Source organism: Eleginops maclovinus, chromosome 2 (assembly GCF_036324505.1).
Source record: "Eleginops maclovinus isolate JMC-PN-2008 ecotype Puerto Natales chromosome 2, JC_Emac_rtc_rv5, whole genome shotgun sequence".
NCBI classification, from domain to species: Eukaryota; Metazoa; Chordata; class Actinopteri; order Perciformes; family Eleginopidae; genus Eleginops; species Eleginops maclovinus.
In genome coordinates, this window is record NC_086350.1 from 24,779,679 (window position 1) to 24,800,486 (window position 20,808).

The window sequence follows — 20,808 nt, forward strand, 5'->3', positions numbered from 1 at the left end:
CACACACACACACACACAGCATTACATGCCCAAAGAATAAACACAGCAGGCCACATGCACACATTGCACAAACTAAAGTTACCATTCCTTTGTTAAACCTCACAGAGACAAAGTAGCCAGCATAACAATTCTATGAGTCATCCTCTAACTCCTGAGGCTGACACTGTATCAGTTTATACTTCCACTGGAAGAATCACAATCATCAGGTTGAGATTACCTTATTTACCCTAGGGGGAAATAGGGGTTTGTGATAGTTGCCTTGTATTAGCGTATAACAAGATCAAAGATAAGACAAAATAAATTGAAAAAAAATATTCATATAAGCAGAAGAAGTTAAAGTAAAAATGTGAAATAACAAAATGTAATTAAAAAAACATACAAAGATTAAACCACTAAGATATGGTAGGTGGATTTCAGTTTAGCAGAATAGTTTTCTTGGCTGTAGTTAGAGCAACCAGTAGAGGTATTGTAAGTTGTTCATGTGTTAAGTATGTCAAATTCTCCTAGTTATGGATGTACATGCCATGAGTGTGCCTATGTATTTAATTCATAATGTAGGTAAATAATTATTGTACACTACAGAATTTTACCACAAGAGGGAAGTGCCCACAACAGTCAGGTTTTTTAAGGAGACAGGTACAGAGGAAATCTGGGTGAGCATGGATGGCTGGATGATAGATTACACCTTTCTCATTGGCTTCTGACACGGAAACGGAGCTCAGTGAGGCATCTTAAGGAACATTCCAATTATAAAATGCACCTCAAGAATATAGGATTTTCAAGAATTGAAGATTTCTAAGGTTTGATGTAATATTCACAACTACACCAATTGTAAAGGACTCAGAGTTGGATCATTATGGTAGTTAATGTTAAGATCATATTGTTTGTGAACTAGGTTAAATCGACAACACCTCACAAACTGTGGAATTGAGAGTCAAGGTAAACACAAATGTCACCTTAAGTAGGTTCAGGTAAACTATTCTTCTCATTCTCTGAATTTAATGGGGTACGAAGTTACGATATGAAAACGGGCAAAAGTATAACTCCCCTCTCACGTGCTAGAAAACTAAAAAGGTAAAGTGTCGGTCAATGTAATGCAGGGAGCTCGACCATGAAAACGTGTATGGAAACGTATGAGAAAAGGGTTACAACAACGAATAGGATGTGGTTTATGTCTTTGTTTGTGTCTTTGACAAAAACAAGTATTTTGTATCGTACTATTTCTGCGTCCAGCAACTTCTTCTGAACCTTTTAGAATTTTACTGCAACAAAATAAGTTAAAGCGTTGAGAAGGAGGTCCGGACTCTTCAGCTGGCCCAGGCCAAGATCTCCCCCAATAGAGGAGACACATTTTTATGTATAAAAGACATCAAAAAGTGGATTTTGCATAATAGGTGAATTTTAAACAAGGATACAAGAGTGTATGCCTGTCTGCATCTGTAGCCTACAGTGTTGTCCTCATCGTGAATGGAATCAAAGCATAGATGTGATATAGGGTTAGATTTTAGGTAAACAGTGGTATGCTCTTTGGACAGAGGTATACAATGTGCTGTACCTCTTATCATATTAAGATATTTAAAATAGTTTTTCTGTCGGACAAAGTGCATGGAAGAATAGTCAGTTGTGTAAAGAGTACACCGAGGGCATGTGTCTGATTTTAAGTGCCATTATGTGAATCCTGCAATGGCTAATGCATACAACACACCAACCCTACATCACAAACTAACTGCGCCTCACTCCAACTGAAAAACGTTCCAAACTGGAAGGCAGCGTTAGTTAATATTCAACATTCAAATATGGGAAACCGGAGACTGGAAGCTGTGGATATAAAAGCTGTTGTGTCTGATACACACATTTGACACGACTCTGACAGTGTCTAAGATTTGATTAGTGAGCAATTTAATTAATGTTTTCATGTAGGGTTAGGGTTAAGGTTAGGGTTTTATTGCAAGTATTGCCCATCTTCAATGCCATACTAAAGGTAATCAAGGTTAAGTAAAGTCTTTCTTTCAAAGAACTGGTGTAAAGGTTTTGGTTTTATACTGTTTTCCATCCATTTAGTTCCTGTCTTAGGTGATTTGTTAAGAATAAATTCTGGGTTGTGCAAAATGTGTATGTTTAGGCAAGTGATAAGCTAAGGAGGGAAATATATTTGATTCCCTTTTCTTCACTTTATATTTGTTTTTACGTTTTGATCAATGTTCTGTGAACTGTGAATGGTGGGTTTTGTGGATCCATTTGGTAATATATTGTCAATGGAGTGCCAGACATTAGTGTCAGAAGTGAAGTGCCTCTGAGATTGTGGGCTTTTTGTTTTCATCTCATGTTTTTTTCTGCCTGCTACAGTGCAGATAAGGATCTATTTCAAGCTGACCATGGTAAGCAGATGCTCTGAGTGGTAATGAACCCTTTGGTTGTCTTACTCCATTTGGATTCTGTGTTATCTGAGCAGTTCTGATAAGCCACATTTAGTCTATCTTCCAGCTGTGTTTAAAAGTGGTGGTTGGCTTGCATTAACCCTTTCTCCTCTCTGATATTTGACACCCGCTCTAGGCCATGCAGGGTCATAGGGAGAATGGGAACGCAGGGTCATCCAGTATTCAAAGGATTAGCGTAGGCATTCCATTTCTCTCCAGGATTACCTCCAATGTGAGGTGAACTGGGCTGCAGTACAGGGTAAGTGCATGTAAACATCATCAATCAACATGTCAAAATCTGGAGTCAGGTTTATTCTAGTGGCGTTAAACACTTGTAAAGGCAATTGCATTGATCAAATGAATAATTAATGATTAATCAGGATTAAAAGTGAAATGCACCCTTCAGTTGTTTTAGTCATGACTAATCAAAATGTAAAAATACTAGTATTAACTTGTATATTTGGGATAAACTAAACAGACAAGTGGTTGTGTTGTTACCCTCTGTATAATATGTGCTACATAAGACATGTATGGTAGTATACAGTGTTGGGTGTAACGCGTTACAAAAGTAACGGAATTACAGTAATGTATTACTTTTTGCTGTAACGCCGCATTACTTCTGAAATTTGGGTAATATAATACCCGTTACAATTCTAAGTAACGCTAATGTTCAGCATGTACTGCCAGATAGATAGAAAGCTTTATTTAATGAGCTGCAATAAACTACATTTTAGCATTAAAGCCATACTTTTGCAGTTGTTTTGGTGAAAGTAACTCAAAGTAACGCAAAAGTAATGTAACGCATTACAGTTCAGAGACAGTAATAATGTAATGTAACTTATTACTTTAAAAAGACAGTAATATGCAAGGCAAGGCAAGTTTATTTATATAGCACCTTTCAACACAAGACAATTCAAGGTGCTTTACAAAAATGAAACACATTAAGAGTAGGGCTGCGTACCGGTACTGTGTACCGGTACGGATCATGAAGTACCGGTACTGTACCGATATAAATTTACACCAAGTATATGCTTATTTTGTGACTGAAGATGCGTAAATCCTACCACAAAGACAACAATTTAGCACTGAAAAGACTTAAAATGATTTGAGATCCTCTCGACACAGTCTCACGAGACATTGCGAGAGCTTGGCTGATCCAGCGTTCTGATTGGTCAAAAAGACTCAAAAGCAGGTCAGCCATTCTTCCTTTGCTGGCATTGGCGGCCTTGGTTGCTTTGTGTAATTTTGCCGTATAAGTTAAAGGCCGCGGACTATGCGGAGTGAATTTGTTTGTCATGCCACGTGGGAAGACCAGTAAGGTCTGGGATAAAGTAACAAAGCTTTCAGGGAGCCAGAACACAAGGTGCAACATCTGTAATGCCACCATTCAGTGCAGCGGTGGAATGTCTAACATAGCAAAACATTTACGTCGTCATCAAAAGATTGAGGCAATTCCACATGAATATGGAACGATCATTGCGTCCATGTTCAACATTAAGGGTAAGTTTTTGTTTTGTTAAGCTAAGAATGTAGTAGAATTCTGAGATAAAACATGGGCCAATTAAAATGTTTTAGTTTTCATCTCCTAACCTCATGGCCTCATGCGACACCAAACGTGACCAAAGTGACACCTAGGGACAGCGTAACTAATACACAACAGATCTTTCAGGCGGGGAGATTTGGCCGCAAGGGAGTTTGCCAGCGGCTTGTCTCCCACTCTGGGGCTATAACTGGCCCCGCTAGGGGGGGGGGGGGAGCGGGCCATTCGTCACGCTAGATAATTGTACAAGAAGCAGCACGTTTTTTTCAAGACTGAATGGTGTTTAAAAAAATCTCAGTAACATTACCTGTTTTTGCCAAAAAATGGTGTAATATAATTAGGGCTGTCAAAATTAATGCGTTAACGCGAGATGATTAATTTCTGGAATTAACGGCGATCATTTTATTTACCGCATTAATGCATTCCCGCCCTGATTTACCCACAATTCAACCCCCACCGCGTCATTCATCGTCGCGTAAACGGCATGGCTGACACGAGCTAGATGGAGGACTCCGAGGAACCCATTGGCCCTCTGGATGGACAGTTCAAGTATAAAAAAAACAAAGATGGAACAGTAAACAAACATGTTGTGGTTTGCTCACACTGCAAGAAGGAATTTTCGTTTCACCGAAGCACCTCAAGCCTTAAGTATCATTTTAACACCAAGCATTCATTTGTTGGGACTTCAACTTCAGGTGTTATGCCTGGCCTGGCTGCCGACCACCCTCACCGAATGCAGGGCATTAAGTAAGTCTACGTCTGAGAAGCTGACAGACACAATTGCCAGATGGATAGCCAAGGACTGTAGACCGATTAGTATTGTCGAGGACACGGGCCTCGCAGAAGTTTTCAAAGTGGCAACTTTAGACGCATTCTATAAACCACCGTTGAGAGACACAGTGATGACTAAAATCAACCAACTATATGACGCTAAAAAGAAAACGAAGGAAGAGGATTTGGCTTCAGCAGAATATGTTGCTTTGACAGGAGACCACTGGACCTCCGTGAGTAACAACAATTATCTGGGTGTGACAGCACATCACATCACTAAAACCTTGGAATTGAAGTCATTTGCTTTAACCGTAATGAAAACAGAAGAGCGTCACTTTGCAAATGTATGTGCTCAACAGTTTCAAACCGTGGCACACAAGTGGAAAATTGAAGGAAAATTCACAACTATAGGAACAGACAGTGCACGCAATATGACAGCTGCAGCTAAACTGCTGCCATATGAGCACATGCCCTGCATCGCTCACACGCTACAGAGAAGCATCAACGTGAGCCTCTCCGATTGTGGATTTGCGAACGTGTTGGCCAAGTGTCGCAAAATTGTCGGTCACTTCAGACACAGCGCAGCAAACAGCATGGAGCTTCAAGCACAGCAAGCGGCCCTGGGACAGCAGCAGGAGCCACTGATCCAAGACGTGCCAACGTGGTGGAATTCCACGCTGGAAATTATCAAGAGCCTGAACCGCAATCAAGCAGCAATAAAAGCAACCCTGGACCAACAACACCACAAACTGGTTATGCTGACGCCACCAGAATGGGACAAACTGCAGAAACTGAGCACTCTTCTAGAGCCCTGCAGGCAAGGGATGCACATAATGTGAAAATAGAAAAATTAAATTGAACTGATCAAGCTCAAATTAAATGTTTAACTGATTTGCCGGCATACCGACATACCAACTGGTGTTCAAATAACTGTGTGTGTGTGTGTGTGTGTGTGTGTGTGTGTTTGTTTGTGTGTATTATTCTACTGCAGGTATGTAACTGAGATTCTGGGTGGAGAGGCCTATATCTCCTGCTCAGTAGTACTGCCTGCCCTCTGCCACCTGCGTCAAGTGATTAAGGTCTCTAAAGAAGACCCTGCATATGTGATTAGATTTAAGACAATCTTCATGGAAAACCTAGCCTCCCGCCAAGAAAATACTAACAATGCATGGCTCAAGCTTGCAAAGGCGCTGGATTCACATTTCAAAGACCTGAAGAGTCTGCCCAACAGTGAAAGGGAAGAGGTGTGGACCTCACTTGGAGGCATGCTTTATGAACAATCACCCAGAAGGTCTCTGCTGACTTCTCAAGATGGACCACCCAGGAAGAAAATTCCCCTTCTACAGATGGGCTCAGAGTCAGATGAAGAGGTGCAACCTGACAGAGACATACAAAGGTACCGAGCAGAGCCAAGCATAAGTATGGAGGACTGCCCCATGCAGTGGTGGGCTGCTCATTCAGGAGCACATGACAAGCTTGCCCTGCTTGCCCAAAAATATCTAGTTTCTCCTGCATCCACGGTTCTGTGCAAACGACTCTTCTCAGTCGCAGGCCATATTGTTCAGAAGAAAGGGTCCGCTTTACATTCAGAGTTTGCCTTAGTAACTGGCTAAAAGATGAATAAACAAAAGGTAAAAGGGCCTCATGTAATTGTGTGAAAGTGTTTGTTCAAAAAGAAAAACGTTCATTCACCTATCCTGTATTCGCTAAAGAAAAAGAGCGATGGCTAAGTTGCCAAAATTGTTTAGAATTAAAAATATATATATATTTGTCATTAATAAAGAACAAATGTAATATCCGCTTCTTGTCATTTATCTTTCTGTTCTGAGAACAGTACACAGAAACTGAATTTTTCAGTCATATTTAGTTTTGTGATTAATCGAAATTAATTCAAGAGACCTTGTGATTAATTAGATCAAAATGTTGAATTGTTTGACAGCCCTAAATAGATATTCACTGCTTTCCGTTTCCACCATAACTACTGTCAACAGAGCGCAGAGTTTACATTCTGGAATAACACGTTTTGTTCCTGTGGCATTTCTATACCAATGGTGTCAGTCACTGTCAGATCATTTATGTTTTCATATGTTAATAGAAGAAATCTGATTCTATGTTTTAATATTCATTGTTTTTTAAAATGTTTTGTTTCCTTCAGTCGAGGACAATGCGTCCAGTGCGACTCCACCTGAGTCCACCTCAAAATCAAAGCTCGAGGTCCCCCCTCTTCCTTCAGGAGTTGTCGGTGCTAGTGGTGCTGTTGCCAGTACGTCAGGCAGTTCAGCCAGTGCTAGCCCTGTGACTAGTATAACACCTTTTACTTTGGCCAAGCAGGCTTAAATAAAGGAAACACCGGAAAACAATGAGGGCATGTCATTATTTAGTTAAGTCCTTGATATATATATATATATATATATATATATATATATATATATATATATATATATCGATACAGAGGTTTAGGTACAGGTCTGGAACTGTACCTGAACAATTTGACAAATTAACATGTGTTCTTCTGTTCTTCTGATATATATATATTAAAGGTATTCAAGGTAGTAAGAGTAGCAGCAGCCCTGCAGGGTTCTGGGAGTCTGTTCCAGATATTTGGAGCTTAATAACTGAACGCTGCTTCTCCTTGTTTAGTTCTAACTCTGGGGACAGAAAGCTGACCCGTCCTAGAAGACCTGAGAGTTCTGGATGGTTCATAATGTAGCAGGAGATCACAAATGTATTTAGGGCTAAACCATTCAATGCTTTATAAAGCAGCAGCAGAACTTTGAAATCAGTTCTTTGACAGACAGGAAGCCAGTGTAAAGACTTCAGAACTGGAGTGATATGATCCACTCTCTCAGTGTTAGTGAGGATTCGAGCCGCAGCGTTCTGAATCAGCTGCAGCTTTCTAATGGATTTCTTAGTGAGACCTGTAGAGACGCCGTTACAGTAGTCCAGTCTACGGAAGATAAAAGCATGGACAAGTTTTTCTAGATCCTGCTGTGACATCAGTCCTTTAATCCTAGATATGTTCTTCAGGTGACAGTAGGCGGACTTAGTAACTGTTTTAATGTGACTGTTGAAGTTCAGGTCAGAGTCCATGACTACACCTAGGTTTCTGGCGTTATCTGTTGTTTTGAACATTGCAGACTGAAGCTCAGTGCTGACTTTTTGTCGTTCCCCCTTTGTTCCAAAAACAATTACCTCGATTTTGTCTTTGTTTAATTGGAGAAAGTTCTGACTCATCCAGTCATTGATGTGTTCAATGCACTTACTCAGTGTTTGAATTGGAGCACAGTCTCCTGGTGAAATGGTAATGTAAATGTTTGTATCATCTGCGGATACAAGCGGCCGAAATGGGATTTCTCCGCAGGGTGGCTGGCATCTCCCTTAGGGATAAGGTGAAAAGTTCAGTCATCCGGGAGGGACTCGGAGTAGAACCGCTGCTCCTTCGCGTTGAAAGCAGCCAGTTGAGGTGGTTCGGGCACCTAGTGAGGATGCCACCTGGGCGCCTCCCTAGGGAGGTGTTCCAGGCACGTCCAGCTGGGAAGAGACCGAGGGGTAGACCTAGGACCAGGTGGAGGGATTATATCTCTTCGCTGGCCTGGGAGCGCCTTGGAATCCCCCAGTCAGAGCTGGTTGATGTGGCCAGGGAAAGGAAAGTTTGGGGCTCTCTGCTGGAGCTGTTACCTCCGCGACCCGGACGGAAAAGCGGGAGAAGATGGATGGATGGATGTATCATCTGCATAGTTATGGTAACTAGTTTTGTTGCCTTTCATTATCTGAGCCAGTGGTAGCATGTAGATGTTAAAGAGAAGAGGCCCCAAGATGGAGCCTTGAGGAACCCCACATGTCAAATTTGTCAGCTCTGATGTGTAGCTGCCTATAGAAACAAAGTGTTTCCTGTCCTTTAAGTAAGAGTCAAACCAAATTAGAACTGTTGCCAAAAGTCCCAACCAGTTTTATACTCGGTCTAGTAATATGTTGTGGTCAAAAGTGTCAAATGCAGTGCTGAGATCCAATAATACTAACACTGAACTTCTGCCACTGTCTGTGTTTAAGTGGATGTCATTGAAGGCTTTAACAAGAGCAGTCTCAGTGCTGTGGTGCGGTCGAAAGCCTGACTGGAACACATCAAAATTGTTATTTAAATGCAAGAAATGACTCAGTTGTTTAAAAACTATTTTTTCAATGATTTTACCTAGAAATGGGAGGTTGGATATGGGCCTGTAATTATTCATTACTGAAGCATCTAGATTGTTCTTTTTTAAGAGCGGTTTAATTACTGCAGTTTTCAGGGCCTGTGGAAATACACCTGAGTGAAGAGACCTTTTACTATGTGAAGTAAATCTGAGGACATGCTATGAGAAACATTTTTGAAAAGCTTGGAGGTATAATAGCAAGGCAACAGGAGGAGGACTTCAGATGTTGAATAATGTCCTCTAGGTCTTTATCATTAATCTGATGGAATTGTGTCATGGTGTTTGAATTGATTTGAAGTGGACACAAGGACAACACATTTGCTGTACCTGATACAGAAACACCGACTGCCTGTCAGATTTTCTGAATTTTGTCAGTGAAGAAGGAAGCAAATTCATTGCAGGCCCTGGTGGATTGAAATTCAGAGGCTACTGACATTGGGGGGTTTGTTAGTCTCTCAATGGTAGCAAACAAGGCACATGAGTTGTTTGTGTTTTAGGCAATGATGTCAGAGAAGAAAGACTGTCGTGCATTTTTATTCCACATTATAAAAGCCAAGTCTTTCTTTATAGATTTCAAAATGAACCTGGAGATTTGTTTTTCTCGACCTGCGTTCAGCTTTTCTAGACTCTCTTTTTTCTGTTCTCACGCTCATGGCCTTTCTCCATGGAGGTGTTTTCTTGCCACATACCTCCTTTACCTTAGTCGGAGCAATGGCATCTATGACCTTTTTTATTTCTGAATTAAAAAGATCGACTAGTTCATTTACTGAGATGTTAGCGAAGGCTAGTGTGGGAGAAAAATTCTGTAATTTCTTTTTGAACATTTGTGTTAACACAGAACAGTTCTTTAGCCCCTCTGTCCTGGGGGGTGTCCACATGGATGTTAGAATCACCAACAATGACTAGACGTTCAATGTCAATACACATTAGACAGCAGTTAAGCAAAGTCATCAAAACAGCTTGCACAGCATTTGGGGGGGTCTATAGATGTTTAGGAACATAGCTCGAGAGGAGCATTTCAGCTGAAGGGCCACATATTCAAAAGATGGGAAGGTTCCATAAGATGTCTGCGTGCATTGAAGGGAATCATTAAACAAAATAGCAACTCCACCCCCTTTCTTATGCATTCTTGCCTGACTCATAAAACTAAAGTTGGGAGGGTTTGATTCGATAAGAACAGCTGTGCTGTTATTTTGGTCTATCCAAGTTTCAGTTAAAAACATAAAATCCAGATTATAACATATTACTTATCATATAATTAGTAATATGTACTGTATTACATTTTGGAAGTAACTTGCCCAACACTGGTAGTGTAAGTATTGTATTACCCTCTGTATAATGTGTTCAACACAGGAAATACGCGTTTATGGTAATATTGGCACTGCAGTTACCCTCTGTATGTTCCTGGGAGTGCACTTGGACTGGAGTGACAACACTGATGCTCTCGTCAGAAAGGGACATAGCAAGCTGTTCTTTCGGAGGAGGCTCAGGTCCTTCAGCATGTGCACGAGGCTGCTGCAGATGTTCTACCAGTCTGTAGTGGCCAGTGTGCTCTTCCTTGCCATGGTGTGCTGGGGACACACACCAACTAAAGGGATGCTGACAGGCTGAACAAGCTGGTGAGGAAGGCTAGCTCTGTTGTTGGAATAAAACCAAACAATCTGGAGAAGGTGGCGGAGGGGAGAACAAGGAGGAAGCGTGAATATATCCTTGAGAAACCCTCCCACCCCCTCCATGCATAGCTGTTAAGGAGCATGTTCAGCCACAGACTCATCCCTCCTCGTCCCAGCACAAAGCACCTCAGACAATCCTTTGTCCCTGTAGCCATCAGGCTGCACATCAAGGGTGTAAAGTAACCCGTTATAGTAACCCGTACTGTATATTCATAAAATCTGCCATGTTTGTACAAATGACTTTGACCTACACTTGTATCATTTACATCTAATTATATCTAACAATTCAAACACAAATATGTATATATGTTCATTCAACCGAAGTGTTACCTTGTGATATCCTGTTTTAACAGTTACTATATCATTTTATTATTTAGTATTCTTTTTTTAATCTTGTGTGAATCTGTACTATCCTGTTTTTCACACTCACTCTGTCGCTGCTTTAACTCCTGAATTTCCCCACGGACAGAAACAAAGGTCCATCTTATCTTAGCTCATTTATAATGCCCTACACAGGACATATGTTCGTATTATTTTTGCTGCCCCCATGATATTGCGAGCACTATCTGTTCCTACAGTGTGAACCTTGTCTGCTATCTCCCACACCTGTTTTTCACCAGGTGTGTGAAACGTTTTCACCACACCTAAATCGAGCGAGCGATTTGTCATTGATTAGGTGTGCTGTTACACTGAGTTATACACCATGCAATCTATGAGGAACCTATTAAATTGGGTTATTTATTTTGTATGGTGTCTAGATTAATCATGTGCGGTATGTATTAACATTGACTGCCCTAGTTTATGCACATGAAGACTGAGAGTAACATTTATGGTACGATATGCATTAAAACTATACATTACGCACTCCCCAAAGTTATCCTTGGAAGGAAAGCATGGATGTGTGGCATGTGTGCTGTGGAGGTGTTGAAGGTGCAAAGCAAACTGATGCTAGGTGGATGTCTGCTGAATGCAGAGAGATGGGACGTTTATAGCCTGAAAGCCCAGGTGGACTAGATCAACTGATCACTCTGCACTGACAGCCTCTAATCTCTGTTTAGTGTGTCAGGTTGGACATGCTAACATACAGACATAAATACTGTAGCGACTTCAGGAAACAAACTACAAGTTGTTGAAAGGCTGAGATCAGGCCTGGTTATCTTTGTCTGACAGGCTAGCAAAAAATAATCGCTGAGAGCCATTTATATTGAAAGTGTTTGTTTAATAAAATATCATCAAATTATTATTTTGTGCAAAAAGCTATCATATCATAAGCTGAAGTAAAAAAATAAAAAAGTGTCCCTCTCACCCTCTTTTCCATACACACCTCACACAGGTAGGTGATTATATTGAGTAACGATGACAATGACAAATACCAAATGATAAAAAAAACGTACAACAAAGATCAGCAAACACACACAAACACAGAAATAAAATCTTTCTAATGCCATCGTTAATGGGGGACAGATTTGGGGTGGAGGGAGGGGAGAGAGGTTGAGGTAGTAGGTGACGTAAATGGAGGAGGGAGTTGGGTTGGAGCAAGGTTGAGAGATGTGGAGGTAAGGTAAGGTTTTTTCAGGGAAAACATGAGATTCAGAAGAAAAACCAAAATAGGAAATAGGAAAAGGTGAAGGGGAGGGAGGGGAGAGAGGTAGGAGGTGAAAAAAAGGGAAGAGGGAGGGGGAGAGGGGAGTTGCTGTTTTCCAACCTCGGCTGAAGTATCAGTAACCCCCTCCCCATTCTCTATCACCTCAATTTGTTCCTCCGCAGAACCTTTCCTCTGTCTCCCTCCTCTAATCTTTCAACTCCTGGACTTCAGTCTCCAAGGTTTTGATTTTCCTAGCCTGGTGATTCTTCTCTTCTCTATCTGTTTTAATTTAGCCTCCACCTATTTGACAGGTTTTTAGCTCAGGTTTTTCTTGGCCAGGTAATCTTTTTACTGAGTCAGACTTTACCCACGTAACTTGTACAACACGTAAAAGAGAAGATTATCCACAATTTATACTAAGAAGACATCCTCAATTTAAAAAATCTGATAACTCACATTAAGGTGAATTTGTTGGGTAAAGCCAATAACATTATTTTCCTTGTAAAAAAAACACGGTTATTCTGACTTTGGGACATGGACAAAAACATACAAAAATGACTTTCCTTAAAATGTATTCCGAGTTGGTAATACAGAATAACTCAATTAATTTCCACACAGAAACATAACCCTCTGAGATTAACTGGTGGATCCAAAGTTTGTTTTCGTGGGCTATCATGTTCATGCCAATAAAGCCTATTGAATTTGTGACAAGATGAATGTGGCAAGTCCTCTTGAACTGATCTTACATTCCACCTATCAAATCTGGTCTTTTGTCTTTCTGTGCATGTGCTGTCCCAGAGAGCCATGCTGTTTACCAGAGTATGGTTTACAGTTTGCCGCTGTGTGTATTGGAGATTGGCAGTGTGCCTTGGAAGCAACTTGGATTTCAGGTCTTTGGAAAGTGCTATTTCAGCCATGTATGGCATGCCAAGTGCAGAGAATATCAATGCGTGGTCATGTTACAAACTCAGCGTTGATGGATAGCTGCAAACGTCAGAAGAGCTGCTCTTCAGCCAGCGGGGCGTGGGACTTTTTGGCCCAGAGTTATCCAGTTTAGAACTTTTATCCAGTTCTGGACACCTGATGATGCAGTTGAAACAAGCAGCAGGACAACATGTTTGTTTTTTCTGCCCTGCTCAATGGAAAAACTCTGCTTAACAGAGAACAAAATGAAGCAAATATTCTTCTTAAGAACTAACTTCACACCTCAAAAAACACTATCAAAGCACTGAATTATGTGATTGAGCTAATTTTAGATATAGTGTAAGGTTGCAGAATGCATGAAAAAAGTTTTGCAATCGGACTTGAGACCTTTTGCCATTTCCAGTTTGCCCATCCTCAATTTCTTTCATCCCATCGAAGCCCCACTAGAGATGCAAAGACATCAATTAAATATGACAAGTCTCCTCTCTCTTTTGTCCTTGAGATGCATTTTAGGAACTGGGACGTCCTTCAAGATTGAAGGCTGGGACCCAAATCCAGGTCACAAGTCAGATGATCATGAACCATAGAGGGAGGAGTAACAAAATCAAGAAAAGATGAAGTTTCCATGGTGTCATTCCGGTGTGGATCCACCTGATTTACAGGTAACTCATTAGACAGTTGTGGTGACGTAATCCCACATCACCCAAAGTTTTGTGTCGCCGGAGGTTTTCCTGAGAAACCAGAGGCAAGTCATTTTGGAAAACAATGGACTGTTTTGTTCTCACCACAAACAATATGCACCTTTTAATATCTACAGCTGAAGACTGGCCTACGGGGTTGATGGATCTGCAATCTGCATCAAGGGGTGTGTTGACAAGTTTGTTGACCGTAGAAAGCTTGTAGCGGTAGGTATCGGTGGCCTGGCAGTGAGTCAAACTATTTTTACCCTAGAGAGAAAAATTTGCTTTCAACCAGGACAGAATAGGAACATCTTCAGGTGTATCACAACACACAGCGAAAGACTACAGGCTTGCTGGCCAATCAGGATTTATCATCAGCCTGGAATAGCAAGGCAGCATAACACCAGGTTTTGCAGCTGTAGCGTTTCGTTTCTGCTCGCAATAGTGTGACTGACCCACACACCTTTGACTTGAATGTTTTTAAGTATAAAGTTTATGAGCAGAACTTGAACTTGTGAACGTTGATGGAACTCTTGCACCCAATAACCCCCGGGGGTCTGCAGCAGTCTTGGCAACCCACCAATCATGTCTGGAACACGGCCCACGTCTCGTTTACCATGCTATTTGGGTGTGACTTTCTTTCGTGTCATCACAATTCATAATTATAAGCTATAAGTAATTTGTTTATGATTAGCTTATTTTTTCACATCATTTATTTTGCAGAAAAATCTCGATTTATTTCAATTTCATGCAGCCCTATCTGAAACTTCATTAGCTTAATAACCACCAACCTTTGGGATTTAACTTCAACCTACATACACCACACAGACGCATACAGATACACACTCTTGTTTCTGTATGGGCTGTTGCCCCAGACTAGCTTCAGTTGGCACAGATACAACTTTATCTGATCCACTTGAAAAGGATCCAACCCAAGTGATGAAGCAGGAGTATTTTCACTGAGGACTGAGTTACACCAAAGCCTATTTCAAGCAGTATCAACTGTGTCCTCTTGGCAATTGACAACGCAAATTAAAGAGGGTAATGAGAATACTGTTTGTTAATGAGTAAAGAAGAACTATAAATTATTTTTAGCTTTCCAATCATTTGATTTTGCTTTGTCCATCAGCCTTAACAATGTTCAGACAGCTCAACATGTCCAGATTAATACTGCTTAGAACGATACATATAAATGAAAATCTTACCTCCATCTGCATATCTTACTTTCTTGGTGTTTTATTATTGATTGTAAGATTTTAGTTTTGGGTCACTATATTGAGACCTTAACTAACACTTTATTTATTGGGATACTCCGTAGCTCTGCATTCATGTTAACCTCAGCTTGGTTCACTGAAAGGAATTATTTAAGCTGCAGGTTAACTTAAGCATACTGAGAAGTATCAAGAAGTCTGGGATGACATCTTTCTGATACTGTAGCATGTAGCATTTTGTTGTTGTTTCATGATAATTATTTCTACTAATGCTTTCTGAATGTATCTACAGATTTACCCATTAATCGTAATATCCCACATACATTTAAGATACAACCCATACCTTGAGTCAAACCGTGAGCTGATGACAACGTGAGACAGGACCAGAGCATGGTTCACATACCAAGATAATGTTCTGTTAAGCTTTGGGGATGGCAAGTATGTCTCAGTATGAATCTCTATAGGTATTCCTGTTAAGTTGGGTGTCATCACCATAGCAATGCAACTAGTATTTTTGAGGATCAGTACACATTACAGTCAACCTGGAAGGACACACGGCAAGTAGTATCAAAGCAATCAAAAGCAGACTGATGCAGAGACAGAGTTTAAGCCTTTAGATCGGAATGTATTGCTCTTCTGTACCACATGCTGTACTGAGTTTTATGAATAAGAGGATTGCACAATTCCTTGCCAGTATCCCAATTGCTATCATTCTGATATTGATATGTGCTTCTGCAATGTCTATCTAGGCTCCTGGGTTTATAGTGCCATAGGTCAGTGGAGGGTAGGAACTAAACTTGTGTGCTCAGAGGAAACACTGGCATACCATACATACTGCAAATGTTTGTGTAGGTGGCAGGAGTTTTACTGTGCTTGCACCAACTGTGCATACAGCCTATTGCTGTTGATCCTGTTGGATGTTTTAGAGTGTTTTGCTTTATTATTTGATGCTAGTTGTTTTATTTGTTTAAACTTTGTTGCAGAGATTTTTTTTTTTTTTTTTTTTGCTAAACAACAGCATGGCTTGTTTACATCAGAGATAAGCTAATCACGCTGAAGCCGGTTAGCATGGTGGTCAAAACAATCCAATAAATCTGAAGAAGGGCACAGAGGATGAAGGGTTAACCGAAGAGAGGAGGAGGAGAGCTGGGTCGGGTTTTTCGGTTGTAAAGGAAATATATGCCATGTCTCCCCCCTCTCATCATGGGCAATGTATGAACAGTGGCTAATGACGGACAAGCTAACTGTGTTAGCCAGGAGTCAGACGGAATATATGGGCTGTAGTTTGATGTGCTTTACAAAAACATGGCTGCACCAGGATGTATCTGACAACAACGTTTCCATCAATGGCTTCAAGACTGTTTGGGAAAAGTTTCCTTCAAACAATGTTTTCATCAACAACATTTCTTTCAGTGGCTTCCGGACTCTTCAGGTGGCTTCAGGTCTCTGTGCTGTGGAGGACGTACTGTTCCTGTGCCTAAGACGCTGTGTCCCTGCGTTACAAGGACTGTTTTGCAAATGTTTACTTCAACCTATGTTTATATGTATTTATAGTTATTGTAATATTGTGCAACATTCAAAGAAGCATTTTGATTGATTGATTAATAATTATTGATTGTAGAAGGCAGGAGAAGTATTGTGTATTGTGAGTAGTAGCATACCTGGGAGTAGGGGTAGCAGTAGTATTATTGTTAATTTGGGCTTTTCTTTACTTAATGGGTAACTTCAAGAGTCAAAGAGCACACGCATTAAAGTAGTATTAAAAAGGCATTTACTAAATTATCGTTTGTTGTCCAAGAGTAAAATTAGCATAGACCTTTATCCATATGTTGGTCATGTACATGTTTAACCTTTCTGTAAAGACACTCAGCAGAGTTGTGTATGAGAATACAAGAACATGTAATGAAACACCGATTGAAGCCAAGATAGACTGTCAGGACACCAGCTTTAGATCTATCAGGACACCAACATGATGATATAGATAGAGTAGACTTTGGTTACAGATGTAACATGTGCTACACACACATTTCGAACATGCACTGTATACATACTGTTGGGATTTCAAATTATGGCACCTTCGATCTTAATTTCACATGGTTGTTTTTAAGTGTGAAAAAATCCCAAAACACTTCATGTCTCCACACCCAGAAGTGCTCTAAACCCTTTCTGGGGAAATCAATTTAAAGTTGGCATTGGTTGCTCTAGCCTTAGACCTAAAATGTCAATAAAACAGGAAAAACTTAATTAAATGTGTTCTTTTTTCGTCAGTGCCACGGCTACATTACAACAACCTGTTTAACAACACACATGCAAGCATTTGCCTGTAAGTCTTCAATCGTAACTACCAGCAACAACTGATATAATTCAACTGAAAAAATAACACAACTGAAGAGACAACATCCTGCTTTTGTCTTTCAATGAACTCACCAGCTTAGCTAACAAGCTAGCAGCTAAGTAGGAACTGCATTAATGGATGTACCATACACTGGACACAGTAGTTTTTTGTCCAATAACTTACAGTATTATGCATTGAACTGTTTTTGCACATGTTTTGTTTGTTTGTTTGTTTGTTTGTTTGTTTGTTTGTTTGTTTGTTTTTACTGAGCTTTTTGTGTGATCTGTTCTATTGAGCTAGTGGGTAACACTTATGCTCACATCCTGTGGATGTTAGAATAAAGTTCTTTTAAATATAGAAACACACATATAGACAAAGACTTAAAGCTCTTGCTTTTTTTGAAATACTTGATTATTATTTTAATTAAAACCCCTTTCATTCTTGACACCTTAAGGAGCTGCACATCCATTACTTCTTTCTGTCTTCTCTCTATCTCTCTGTTGAGTTAAAGGAATTGATTCCCTGCCTGATTTGTCATCTATAAATCCCTCAAGTTCTCTGCATTGTGAACATGGCATGTGGCAGCCAGGACTGACTGGCCTGTGTGTGTGTGTGTGTGTGTGTGTGTGTGTGTGTGTATGTGTGTGTGTGTGTGTGTGTGTGTGTGTGTGTGTGTGTGTGTGTGTGTGTGTGTGTGTGTGTGTGTGTGTGTGTGTGTGTGTGTGTGTGTGTGTGAATAAATTACAATATTTTGGTGCCCAGCTCGACAAGTCACCTTCTCAGTGTGGTCTTTAAGAAAGGTTGTGACGATGGAAAGTGCAAAGCCTGAGACTCCCAGTTCTTAGATTTCGACAGAGCTTCTAGGGGTTCACTGTGTCAAATACAGCAGAAAGGTCCGGCAGAATCACAACAGAAGACAGGGAGGCTGTTATGGTATGGGGTCAGATCAGTCTCATAATACACAAATGCACACAGAAGGATTCACACTTGTATTTCATGATCCGCAAAAGCATTCACACTTGTAATTCAGGATCCACACAAATGTTTTTCAATGCACACAAAAAATGTGTTCCGTTTCACATACATGTAAATAAAATCCAAATACAGAAAAAAGTTTTACATGTGTATTTTTGATCCACACATATTTGTTTTCCGTGTCAAACCGCTGAACCTGCGAACACAAACCGCTGTCTGTGCATTCGTGTGTGGGTTTTTTGAGTCTCCCCTGACGCTCACCTGATTCATACTTGTAATTTTTCCATCTATAGCCAATCAGATGTCTCCTCCATTCTAAGTCAATCACATGAGCGCGCCCCCACGAGGGTATGATTTCTTGCGTTCATGACGAAGCGCTTCATATACGCATTTTGCGCTGTCTGAAGCTGAAAGGTCAACTTCAACATGGCGTCTAGCACAAGTGTAAGTGATAAATGTCTCTGCGTGAACGATTCAATATGATTTAGGTATGAATTCTTGACGTTGATCCACAAATACAAGTGTGAATGCTTTTGCGGATCAAGAAATACAAGTGTGAATCCTTCTGTGTGCATTTGTGTATTATGACACTGATCTGACCCCATAGCTATGGTAGCATAAATGTCTTCAGTGACAGCAAGCAGCGCAGTGTCTGTTGAGAAGGTTGTTCTAATCTTTTAAAGTAAATGAACAGGAGTTTAACTGCCATAAATATTATTTATGTCATTTTTGGTACGTTGGTTTACATATATTATTTATATGATTTATTTTCATCAATATTGATTTGTTGTATTAACACTACGCAATAACTATGTCTACATCCCATGTTATGCGGGGACACCTTTAGTTGTTGCAACCCTCTCCAAGAAGAAGCACAAGGGTTGTATACCCGCTATACGTTTAAAGTTTAAGAGTTTAAGGTGATGTTGCAGTAAAGTTTTTTATGTTTTGCTTTTAACAAGGGAACTCATATTCTCTCGGTTGTGTGCAGCCAGCGAGTTCGACGGTGGGTTTGATGACGGTGATGTTGGAGTGCAATTAAGATGAATAAATCCATCAGTAACAAAGAACTATGGTGCTGTGTATTACCTGGAGGGAGTGATAGAGAGCTTGCTCAAGTGTGTCGTAAAGAAATGGCACATTTGCCCTTTTGTACATCTGATGGGTTGATTGTGTAGTTCTTTGGGAGAGGTTTTACTTTTGCTTCTCTGAGACGGTTTGGAAGGCAACCAGTTTTTAACGACATGTTAATGAGAAAGGTGACAATGGGAAGATGATCAGAGACGAAAGACAACATTATCCCCTCTTGCTCAAAGGTTAGAGGGGATAGGATCCAGAGGGAAGGTGGTAGGGCAGGCCTAGCTAACAAGGGAAAGAACCTGATTGGAAGAGATGGGTTAGAAGGAAGAAGTTGGGGGAAGTAATGTGATGAGATGAACAGCTGAGGTCAGTTGTTGCTTCGGGAAATGAAGAGAGTATGATATCTCGTTAGAACGGTCGACTGGGCAGATGAGGAACGTAGAGAAAAGGGAAAAAAGAGAGAGATCATCAGCATGCACTGTATCAGTTAACCAGTAAGAGCCTGTCAAGAAGTGAGAGGACAGAGAGAGTCCAGATAGGGGTACATCGAAAAGAGAAAAATGATATGTAGCAGAGATGGAACAGTCAGATAAAGGAAGAGTTAAATGCAATGACAGGAAATAGGTATATCAGTTTGGGAGAGGGACAGAGAGTAGGATATATATGAATTGGGGTTACAGAGCTCTGAGGTCTAGGTGGTTGCCAGCTTTATGAGTAGGTGGGTATGACCATGAGAGAGCAAGAGAGGTTAGCAAAAGGAATAAGTCTGGTAACTTCTATGTCTGGATGTTGAAGTCAAGAACATTTCCAGGGATGTTACATAGAAGCTTGTTTAATTCCATCAAGAATCCACCCAAAGGACCTGTTGGATGGTAAAGAACAATCTGGGCATCAGATGGGAGGTCACTAAACCAGTGCCTCAACATATCTATTAATACACCTTCATAAATGGAGGCCACAGCATATAAACCCATTGACACAGCAACACCTCTGATGAGGTTATTCAAGTGAGTTGGGCTATAGGTGTTTTCCAGCCTGCTACGGTCAGCAGTGTTTAACTTTAGCCCTCCTGCCTTCATTATACAGTGTGTGTGCTATAAGGTTACTGTGGCAGTGGCAGGTAATTAGATTTTATTGCAAATACTAGGTTCTTGTTCGGTGTTTCTTCACCTCTCATTCTCTATCCAGCCAGCTCTTTAAGAACAAATGTGCTGGATGTGTCCGTCTTATGTCAGCAATGCCAAACCTATACAGGTGGATATAGGGACCCTAACTCTTTAGTCTTATTTATATTGCTATAAGCTCTAAATTAAAAGATATTCCTGCAGGCTCTCAAAATTGTTTGCAGAACTTGCATTTGAGCCATGCTCTTCACACCTCTCTCAGTCCTCTCTCAGTGCTTTACGGTCTGTAGCCAGTGGTCGGGA